The sequence below is a fragment of the Leptonychotes weddellii genome, chromosome 9 (genome assembly GCF_054177405.1).
Source record: "Leptonychotes weddellii isolate Sample4059 chromosome 9, ASM5417740v2, whole genome shotgun sequence".
Classification (NCBI taxonomy): Eukaryota; Metazoa; Chordata; class Mammalia; order Carnivora; family Phocidae; genus Leptonychotes; species Leptonychotes weddellii.
Genome location: NC_138377.1, coordinates 74,806,035 through 74,817,852, shown reverse-complemented (window position 1 = coordinate 74,817,852; position 11,818 = coordinate 74,806,035).

Sequence of the window (11,818 nt, the reverse complement as noted above, 5' to 3'; positions counted from 1 at the left end):
TGATCCAATGTATGATTTGCAGTTTTTCTCCTAATCTGTGGGCTGCCTTTTCACTTTCCTGAGGATATCCTTTGAAGCACAGAAGCTTTCTTATTTTGATGCTGCCATTTATATTTTCTTTTGCTACTTGTGCTTTTGGTGTCGTATTTAAAAAAACCATTGTCTAATCCAAGGTCATGAAGATTTACACCTATTTTCTTCTAATGCTTTATGGCTTTAGCCCTTACATTTAGGTCTTTGATCCATTTTGAGTTAACTCTTGTATACAGTGTGAAACAGGGGTTCAACTTCATTCTTTTGCATATGGGTATCCAGCTACTCCAGCACCATTTGTTGAAAAGGCCGTTCTTTCCCCCATTGAATGGTCTTGACACCCTCCCTGAAAATCAGTTACCTGTGGATGTGAGGGTGTATATCTGGACTTATTTCGTTGATCTATTTGTCTATCCTTATGCTATACCACACTGTTTTGATTACTGTAGTTTGTAGTCAATTTTGAAATCAGGAATTGTGAGGCTTCCAACTTTGTTGGTGGGCATGAACAAGGGTTAAGCAACTTGCTCAAGATCCCTAAACTCAAAAGTGGCAAAGCCAGCGCTGGAACTAGAGACTTTAAAATCAAGCCAGGCTTGGGGCATGTGGGTGGCTCAGTCGCTTAAGCGTCTGACTTTGGCTCAGGTCATGGTCTCAGGTTCCTGGGATCAAGCCCTGCGTGGGGTCCTGGGATCATGTGGGGTCCTGGAGTCATGTGGGGTCCTGGGGGTCATGTGGGGTCCTGGGGTTGGGCTCCCAGCTCAGTGGGGAGTCTGCTTCCCCTCTGCCCCCCTCCCTCTGCCCCTCCTCCTGCTCATCCTCTCTGTCTCTGTCTTTCTCAAATGAATAAGTAAAATCTAAGAAAATAAAAATTAAAAAAAAAAATCTAGCTAGGTTTCTAACTGCTACACCACACTGCATCTTTGGGTACTTATTTTATAGCATGCCCTATTGTACGATGAAGAATTAACCTAACCTAAAAAGAGGTCTGGCCTTCACTCTGGGCTACTGAGAGGTGATCTCTTCACCCCTTGAATGGTCTGCCTGACAGGAGTGTCTTTGCTTGCCTGGGGCTCTGGCCACAGGACAGCCTCACAGTGTGATTTGTGATGGGAACTCTGGAACAGTCGGTGTCCGTTCCACCTCCAGAGGACCCGGAACTAAAGCCAGGAGTCCAACATCCCAGAGGGATTGGAGACCAAATGTCAGCCACGTGGGCAGGATGTGATCAAGCTCCAGTAAAAACTCTGGACCCCAAAGGCCCCAGGGAATTTCCCTGGTTGGTAATATGCTGTGGGTTGTCGCACACTGTGGCTGGATAGGGGAACACCGCCCATGACTCTGTGGGGAGAGAATGACTGGGAGCTCCACGTTTAGAACCCTCCTGGACTCTGCCATGTGCATCTCTTCCTCTGGCTGGTTTCACTCTGTTTCCTTTCCCTATAAAATAAACAGTAATCCCAAGTACAGAGCTTTCCTGAGTTCTGTGAGTCATTCTAGCCGATTATCCAACCTGAGGTCCTGGGGACCCCGGAATTGGCAGCCAGCTAGTCTGAAGTGAGGGTCGTCCCGGGAAGTCTGAATGTGTGGCTGGTGTCTGAAGCCAGGGCCCTACTGTATGGCAGCTGTTCCCTCACGCGGCAGTTTGGTGAGCTCCCTGGCAGGTGGGGTCAGAAGTCCTGGGCAGACTTGGCAGTGTGGGGGACAACACCCTCAACTTCGCAGTTTGGCTGATTCAGGGCACCTACGTTCTGGGGAGTGAGAGGGGCACAAGTAGGAAAAAAAAAAAAAAGACTTGTTGCATTTCAGGAACGTTCCCTAAAGCCAGAGAGAGGGCTGAGGAGTTCCATGCAGGCCCAGAGTGGGCTGGGCTGCGGCTCAAGGCCACACCTGGTGCATGAGTGCGCATGCGGGTATATGAGTGTGTTTGTCTCCCCCCGCCCCCCACCCCCTGACCAGCTGCTCTTACTCCAGGTTCCCTGACTACCTGAGGTCTCATCAGCCCCTCCTGATCTGAGTCACGACTGCAACTCAGGCAGCTGTCAGGCCCACCCACGGGCTCCAGGGAGATTGTGCAAGGCTTTTGCTGCAGCCTGTGGGCCCCTCCTGCGCCAGGCCCGGAGCTTGCCTCAGGGACCGGAAGGCCCTATAAGCTGCCTCATCCCTCCCCCTGGGCCCCTGCTGGCAGTCTGCTCTCCGCCCAGCACAGGTGGTGGAGGTGGGAGTGGCAAACAGAGGGTGAACTGGGAGGTACTTGATGTTCCCATCACATCTTATTTAACAATGTACAGACCAAATGAGAATAATAATATAAAAGTAATTTCTTGATGAAATTCAATACAAACTCAAGATTTATGAAAAGTTCTTACTAAATTAGGAATGGAAGGGCGTTTACTTAACCTGATATAGGGTATCTCCAATGTAATTCTGTCAACTTGGATGGGTCACAATGTCTGGATATTTGGTCCAACAGTATTCTAGATGTTTCTGTGAAGGTTGTTTTTGCATGAGATTAACATTTAAATCGGTGGAGTTTGAGTAAAACAGGTTATTCTCCACACTGTGGATGGGCCTCATCTAATCAGTTGAAGGCCTTAACAGGACAATGATTGACCTCCCCCAGCAAGAGGGAATTCTGCCAACAGACTGCATTTGGATGCCTTGAAACTCTTCCCTGAGTCTCCAGCCTGGCAGCCTTCCCTGCAGATTTTGGACTCGCAAAGCCGCCACGATTATATGGGCAATTCCTCACAGTAAGTCAGTCACTAGCTCTCCCCCTCTGCCTTCCTCTCCCGCCCCCTGCCTCTCTCCTTCTTTCTCCTTCTCTCTCTGTCATATCTATCTATCTATATATGTATCTCCTGTTGGTTCTGTTTCCCTGAATAACCCTGACTAATACAGTATCTACTAGAAGAAGAAAAAATGCCCCATCATCCAGGTTGGTGAAATCTTAGACTCATTTCCTTACAGTTCAAGAACAAGATCAGGATGCCTGCTATCTCCATTTCTTCGTAACCATTTCCTAGCGCTCATTACCTTTCTGTGGGCTGGGAATCCAGGCATGATGTAGCTGGTCCTCTGCTGGCAAGGTGTTGGCCGGGCCATCACTGGCAATCAGCTCAAGGCTCAGCTGGGGAAGAGTCTGCCCCCAAGCTGACACAGGTGGCTGCTTGCAGGACTCAGGTCCCCATGTGCTCTTGGCTCGAGGCTGCCCCCGGTTTCCTGTCACTGGGCCTGTCCACAGGGCAGGTCACAACATGGCAGCTGACTTCATCAATGTGAATAAGCAAGGAGAACCACAGAGAGGGTCTGAGGGACATTCTAGAGAAAGAAAATGACCAAACTCTATGGCAGATCAGATTCAGGGATGTAGGGGGGTTAAAGATCCACAGAAGATGCTGACGGAATTTGTAGCCTAAAAGAAAGGCAGTGGTGAGCATGATGAGGTGCTTTAGAAAGACTTCTGGCCTTTGAGGCGGGCTTGGTTTGAGAAATTGTCCTGTGGCAAGCTACCTCTGAAATCATGTTGTCCTCCAGAGGAATGTGCTCAGAACCACAGTCTGGCATTTTTGAGCCTTAAACTAAGGAAATGCTCTGGAAGACAGGAAAACAAATGCCAACACACAAAGTTTTAAAGAGGTCAGGCCCAGCTGTGGTTTTATTTGTTTTGTTTTGTTGTTGCTTTTTTTTTTAAGTAGGCTCCACACCCAACATGGGGCTTGAACTCATGGCCCTGAGATCAAGAGTTGCCTGCTCTACCAACTCAGCCAGCCAGGCGCCCCACCAGCTGTGTTTTTGAAAAGCACAAGAATAGCAAGGAGGAGAATGACAAGGCGGCCAGAGCCCACCCAGTCAGAGTCCAGAAGCCTGACCAGATCTCAGACCTTAGCTCATCACTCTCACCCCCAGATAAAGAAAGTAACACCTGAGGATGTGATGCAACTCGTCCAAGATCACGCGACAAGCTCAGGACACTCACCGTTCATCTTGCAGTCATTATCCTTTTAGGAACAGTACCCATTTCCCTGTGAGGAATGGCCCTTTCCTCCATTCTCAGCCCAGGAGCTTAGGGCTCTGACCCGCCACCCCACTCCGGGGTGGGCTTGTCGCTGGGCCTGGCCCTCAGAGCAGCATGCTGCATTTTCCTGGCTACAGAGACTGGCTTAGACACAAATAGGTGAGCAGCCAGAGAGACACCAAGAGACTTTTTTAGGACTACAGAGGTGGGCACTTTCTCCCACTGAATTTGAACCTGGGCAGACGCGAGGCTGAAGTGAGTGCCACCATCTGGCCATGAGGAGGGAAGAGCCTGTCGGAGGACAGGGGGAAAACAGAGGCCAGGCCCAGAGCTGGAGAGAGACGCTGTGCTTTGTCAACAGTGTCAAGTCCAAGTTTAAATCAGTCCCCCTCCTGACTGTTCATTCATTCTAATACGTTCTTCCCCCTTCCCTCCGTTTTTTGGCCTAATCTCACCTGAGTGGGGATTTTCATGGCCCACAATCATGAATCCTAACTAATATATAAGAAAAGAGAGTTTAATGGAGAGGAGAATGTTGGGCTCAGAACCCTGAGGTGGAAGAAAAAGTAGGCCTTTGCCTCTGGGCAATCAAGGAAGAATTTTAGGATCAGGTTTATACCCTAGAGTCACTCGTGCACGCACGTCCCAGGAGACATACATGAGACTGTGGCAGCACTATTTATGTTCCCAAAAAGCTAAATCCAAATGTCCATCAATAGGGGAATGGATAAATAAATTAGTGTGTTCTTGGACAGTAGAATAACTACACAGCAAGGAAAAATAATGAACTATGGGTTTGCACATTGATATGGATGAATCCCCAAAACACAACATAGAGTGAAACAAGAAAGTATGGTTGCATTTGGATTAGTACCCAAATACCCAAAACTTAACAGTATCTTATTTAGGGATATATACATATGTAGTAAACATAAAACAGAAGTCAGGAAATTGATAAACCCAAGTTCAGATTAGTTGTTACCCTTACAGGGAAGTTATGATTAGAGAGGGGCACACGTGAGCTCCAAGAGAATAGGCCATATTCTGTGTCTCAAGCCAGGGTGGTAGGGGAGGTAAGTACTTGGGTGTATGTGTTTTATTACTTTTTATGTCCTATAAGTGAATGTGTAGGATATCTATTCTTCGGTATTATGAAACACCCCATAGTAAAAATAAATAAAAGAGCAAGGCTTGCTACCTGGGACTCCATCACAGCCTGCAGTTAGCAGGATCTGTCTCCACACCTGATGCGGCAGCTCTGTGTACAACCGAGGTGACCAGCGATGGCTGCCATTTATTGAGAGTGGCCCGTGAGCTGAACTCTTTGCATTTTCTTATTTAATTCTTGTGCTGGCCCAATGAGGTAGGTGCTGTGCTGAGAGTGAGGCTGTGTGGCTGGAGTCCGTGAAATCACTTGCCCAAGGCCACAGAGCCAGTGAGAGAGGTAGAGCCAGGCTCCCAACCCAGGCCACCTGCAGAACCCATGTGTCACCAAAACCCATCTCTTCAGGCAGGACAAGCCCCTGATGATTCTCATTCCCAGTGCAGAGTTCTGGTAGTGGCTGGATCAGCAGGCATGTCACAAGCCAGTAGGCCTAAAGAATGTCTCATCCACCCACAGGCTCTAGAGCTGCTGAATCCACGGTATGACGTGGGTCCTAACAGCCCAGGACTGAGAGGGGAAGTCAACTTGCTTGGGACTGAGGGAGTTCCTGGGACTTGGGAACTTCAGTGCAAGAACACAGCAAGTCCGGGCACACCAGGAAAGGTTTGTCATCCTAACACCTGGTCATGAGCAGTAATCAAGGACAGAGAACAGGCAGCCCTACGTTGCACAGATGCAGGGAGATGGAGAAAACCCCACATGACTCTTGACCTTCAGTGTATTAACCCATCCACTAGTACAACATGACCCGGGCAATGTCTCAAGCTTCTTCTTCTTTTCTTTTTTTAAGATTTTATGAATTTATTTATTTGTCAGAAAGAGAGAGAGCACAAGCAGGGGGAGCAGCAGAGGGAGAGGGAGAGGGAGAAGCAGACTCCCCACTGAGCAGAGAGCCCGATGCGGGGCTCGATCCCAGGACCCCGGGATCATGACCCAAGCTGAAGGCAGACGCTTAACCGACTGAGCCACCCAGGCTTCCCAGTGTCTCGAGCTTCTACTAATGAGAACAATGTGTCCCCCTTGCGTAAATGGACAAGGGAAAGCAGGAGTGCATGTCCCCTCCTCATGGGCAGAGGGAGAGGTAGAAGCATTTGCCTTCCAGCAGAGAGCCACAGAAGGGAGCACAAGCTCTTCTCCAGCCATCCTGGGGAGGGGTCCGGTCTAGAGGGAACGAACCTGGAGTGCAAGCTTGACCAGTGAGGCGCCTCCTGTCGTAGAAGGTGTTAGAGACCAGGACCATGGGAAAGCTGGAGTCCAAATCCTGGTCTGTGTACCTTGAGATGCTTATTGGACTTGTTAGTCTGTTTTCTCATCTCTAAAATCAGACAACAATAATCGCTTCGCAGCCTTGCTGTAAGGATGACCTAGAACACCGTGTGTGAAGAAGGTGCTGTCACATCGGTATGCGGGTGCTTAACGAATGGGAGCTGTTATTCTTAATACGTTATCATTACTTTAGAGATGGACCTGTATCCTGACTGTGAGATTAAGACGGAGCCGTTTTACTTACATAAATGATCACTGGTCCAAGTAAAAGTTACATGCTGGGTTGTGACACTTGATACAATGGTTGGTTTGAAAAGCCGGCAGTAACTTCTAAGAAGCACGGTTGCGGTTTAGGCAGCTGCCACCAGGAGGCTTTGATGCCAAACGACCAAAAAATAGGCCTGGCGCGGTGGATTGCAAATACATAGCGCATACCCATCACCGTAAACCATTCCACAAAATATGCCTTAAAACCCAGGTAGCAACCTTAAATATTAATTACTAACCAGCGCATGCATATATATTCAAGGAAGTACATAATTCAGAGGCCTACATAAAGCCTCTCGTTGAACTACTATCTCAACCCAACAGGACTAGGAATCTCTCTCTTTATGGCTACGATGTCCATCAACCATAAGATGGATAAATGAATCTTGGTGTAGTCATGTAACTGAATACTATGCAGCTGTAAAAATGAACACTGTGCGTCTACACACAACAATATGGATGGATTTCATCAACACAATGTTGAGTGTAAGAAGCCAGGCATAAAAGAATACTGAATGACTGCATTTATATAAAGTTCCAAGGTAGAAGAAATGAATTGTGATATTAGAAATCAGCTTACTGTTTACCTTCGGGGTTCAGGAGAGCAGTGCATAAGGAGGGTTTCTAGGATACTGATAATGTTCTGTTTCTTGATCAGGGTGCTGATTCCGTAGGTGTGCTCAACAGCGAAAATTCATTGAACTGCACACTTATGATTCAGGCACTTTTTTCTCCACACAGAAGGCTTCACTTGAGAGTTTATTTTAAAATGCTGGGAATATTAGCATCTGTATAGTGGATTATACTACTGTTCAATTTGTGCTCACCTAATAATTGTTCCCATCACTCTTCTCTGTCAACAACCCCTGCCCAGTGGCCTCAGGTGCGAGGGTGTAACCAGGGCTGGCCTATCACAGTGTGCCATCTTGTTGACACTGGGGTCAGCCCAGGGGCCGAGACTGGCCTCAAGCAAGCTGAACAGAGACCTTCTCTAAGACAAGGGTACCTGGTGAAAAAACTTCTCGCTTGATGTGGGGCTTGCTAAGTTTGGCTGCCAATGACTATACACCCCACAGGCGGAGGGGGACTGTCCACATTAGGAGAGAATGAGGTCAAGGGCAAAGAGAAGGAGAGGAAGAGGACATGGGAGCAGGACAGAGAGTTCTGTTGCTTCAAATCCCACATTCTATCCTTCCTTGACTTCCCAAGATGTTCATTTCTCAATTCCATGACCTAACCCAGTGTCTCTCCCAGCTAGGTGAGGCAATAAATTGCTCTTTATGCTTAAGCTTGCTCCTGATACCTACCACTGAAATAGTCCTGACTAATCCATTGAGCAACTGGTGGATGACAGAGCATCTACTGGAGTATGCAATAGGAAGAGGAGGAGCACTCTCTTCTGGACAAAGTGTGAGCATCACGGAGTCCCTATCCTCCGGGAAGGGGATGAGAGCTCTCCTGGATGTCAGGAAGTTTCCACAACTTGACATTCGTGTTTGACGTGATCTTTATCTACACAAGGGGGTGATGATTAGTGCCCGAGGTAATAGCACTCTCTCTGCTCTCTCTCTGTCAAATTCTTTTTAATTATCAGTGTAGTTGACTTCCAGCCTCCACCTAGTCCACTTCAGAATATGTCTTTCCTGGGGCACATGCATGGCCTTCACTCTGGGGTTGTCCTCCTTGCCCACTGCTGGGTGGTCTGGGTCGGCTGACCGTGGACCCCACTGGCAGCTGCTGCCTGATGTGCCTGATGTGCCCCTCTGCTCCCTTTCCCTCCCGGGGCAGGTGGTTTTGGCTGGCCCGCCAGTTTCCTGGCTCAGACCCCCTCTGGTTCCTCAGCTCCTGCTGTATGCACCAGCCCACAGCCACTTGCTGAAAGGCCTGGGTGTCAGGGTGCCAGGGTCCAAAGGGTTTTCTAGACCATAGCTTCACGCACACGCCGGCCCTGAGCTACCTTCCTTTCCCTCTGTAGGCATTCTGGCCCCTGGAAGGAGGGAAATTGTAACTCAAGCAAACCCTGCCCCATTTCCTGCTCTTTGATGAAGAACTCCTCAGGGTGTGCAGAAGAGGCTGGGGCCGGGGAGTGATGCTTAAAGCTAGTTCTTGAAGGAAAGTTAGGAAAATGGCCACCCTCCCCTTCATGGGATAAGAAAAAAAGACAATATATCGTTCTTTAGTTGTTAAAAAAAAAAAAATCATTGTTATATTGAGATCATTTTAGGAGTCTCAACAGAACTGTAATAGTTCTATGAATCAATTCTGGTATTAACCTGGGTTACTGAAGCTACACTTTCTGGGCAGAGAAGGGGCTGACATTGATCGCAGCCTACTCTGTGCCAGGCGTTCATCCTCACACTTCTCTGAAGCTGGCACCGTCATTTTTATCCCTGTTTTACAAATGAAGCGACCAAGGCTCAGAAAGGTTGGGTAGCTTGCCAGTAGAATGCTCTGGAGTTGTGGGAACCCCTGCGCTTCCCAAAGCCCAGGCCAGCTTCCTACAGGCTTACTCCATCCAGTTTGGCACCAAGGACTACTGGAGAAGCAGCAAGCCTTTTGTGACTTTCCTCATGTCACTCAATACTTTTTCCATGGACCTGGAAGGAGATAGACTAATTGATTATTACCTTCCTGTATCCATGGCTGAAGATGAATCAGCTCCTTTCTGATTAAGCCTTTTCTGCGCTAAATGAAGGGGGCTTTTGTTGCCTGAAACTAGAGTGCCCTCAGGAGCCCACAGCTGAGGACAGTGGTAGCTACCCGTTGCCAGGCTCTACCGTAAGCCCTTTACAAACAGAGCCAACTCCTTCCGGGATAAACAGGAAACAGTATTATTTTTCCCAATAACTCTCCCCAACTACTCTGTCAAATCCTCCCTTCTTGCTAGATACAGATATTGGAGAAAAGGCAGTCCTCCAGACAATATAAGATGACCATTGTTCACTTAAATAACATACATTAGGGGCGTCTGGGTGGCTCAGTCGGTTAAGCAACTGCCTTCAGCTCAGGTCATGATCCCAGGGTCCTGGGATCGAGCCCTGCATTGCTCCCCGGTTCAGCGGGGATCCTGCTTCTCCTTCTCTCTCTGCCCCTCCACCTGCTCTCTCTCTGTCAAATAAATTAAAAAAAAAAAACTTTAAATAAATAAATAACATACATTATTAGGTGTATTATGTTTCTATTTGTGAATTTTTTCATTTCCCTAAAATCGAAGGCCCACAGATAGATGCAATGCTTATGAAGTAAGTCCACTGTTTCCCAAACCTGGACATACAATGTTGCTTACACAATTAATTAATTAAATGTGCCATGAGTCTGTTCCCAAAATTCTAATTTAAACACCAATGGGTCTAATTTTAACACTTACTATGGATTGGCTTGATATCGCCGTACTGTTTGACAACCCCTTTCTCTACATGGTTTTCTCCCTCTATGTCTCATGAGGGGTTTTCTTATTGGAAAACTTCTTTCCTTAAAGAACTCGCCCCAGAGAACTGAGGATGTCTTTTTCTTTTTCATGCGTAGGACTTCCCACATTCTAACTATTATTTTAGTCTAACAAAGCATCCTGCCATTTTAACCATACCATGGAAATACCTTTTCTTTACCAATGCTTTCTGCAATGAAAAAGAAAAACAAATTATCAGTCATGTATCCAGTTTCCAGTGAGCATGACTTTTAGGAAGAACCAAAGCCAATAAAACCAACAGCTAAAATTTTACATGGTGAACTTCTAAAGAATCACATCTTGGGGATAAAAATAATGACCTACCAAAAAGTAGGCTTGTTAAGAAATAGTAGTCAGAAAAGAAAATTCACCAAGGTGAAGCTATTGAAGAAAACCAGATTTGACACCCCAAATAGGCTGCTCTGGTACGTTGATCATTTTGAGTAAAAGGCACTTTAAAAAACAACAGGTGCAAGAGGATGCCTGATCTTCCTTTCTCTTCCTGAAAGCCGGAGGTAAAACTCCCACGCAGAAGATGCCTTCCCTCTACCAGGAGAAAAGAAACATTCTTTTTTTTTTTTAAAGATTTTATTTATTTATTTGAGAGAGAGAGAATGAGAGACAGAGAACATGAGAGGGAGGAGGGTCAGAGGGAGAAGCAGACTCCATGCTGAGCGAAGGGAGGCCGATGTGGGACTTGATCCCAGGACTCCAGGATCATGACCTGAGCCGAAGGCAGTCGCTTAACCAACTGAGCCACCCAGGCACCCTGAAAAGAAACATTCTTATCAGCAAAAATGAGGTGTTGAGGCAGAGAGGAATCTGTCCAGCAGACCTGGTTAAATGAACTCTTATCTTCCTAGTTACTTTTCCACGATTAATTGCCCTAGCGTAAGCCCCTTTGTCTTGCCACATTTTCACAATTTACTACCCTTTGTCCAACTTGGTATATCTAAGTGTTTGGCTCTAGCTACTTCTTTGGATCTTCATTTTTCTTGTGAGGGTTCCCTTGTACATGTTTTTTTTTTTTTAACCTATTAAAATTTGTGTTTTCCTCTTGTTAATTTGTCTTTTGTTACAGAGCTCCAGCCAAGGACCTAAGACAAGTAGAGGAATACCTTGTCTTCCGCTCCATTATAAGAGGTAAAATTTCATGATCCATGGAAAAGACTTGACCCCAATGAAAATAAGTGGAAAAGTGTTATTCTTTTGAAAATCGGTCAAGAAATTAAATTGGTTTCATTGAACTTGCTCTGGAAAGTACTTTTTTCCCTTTCTTATTTTAAATTTTAAATTTACATAAGTTTTAAATTTTAAAAACACATTCCTGTTACCAGCAATAACAGAACAGGAATATACAGCCTCCCCTCCCCCACTCTGATTCCCATTTCCCACTCCTATTACCAATTTTAGGCTTTTTTCATAAAACATTTTCTTTTTTTTATTAACATATAATGTATTATTTGTTTCAGAGGTACAGGTCTGTGATTCATCAGTCTTACACAATTCACAGCACTCACCATAGCACATACCCTCCCCAGTGTCCATCACCCAGCCACCCCATTCCTCCCACCCCCCTCCACTGCAGCAACCCTCAGTTTGTTTCCTGAGATTAAGAGTC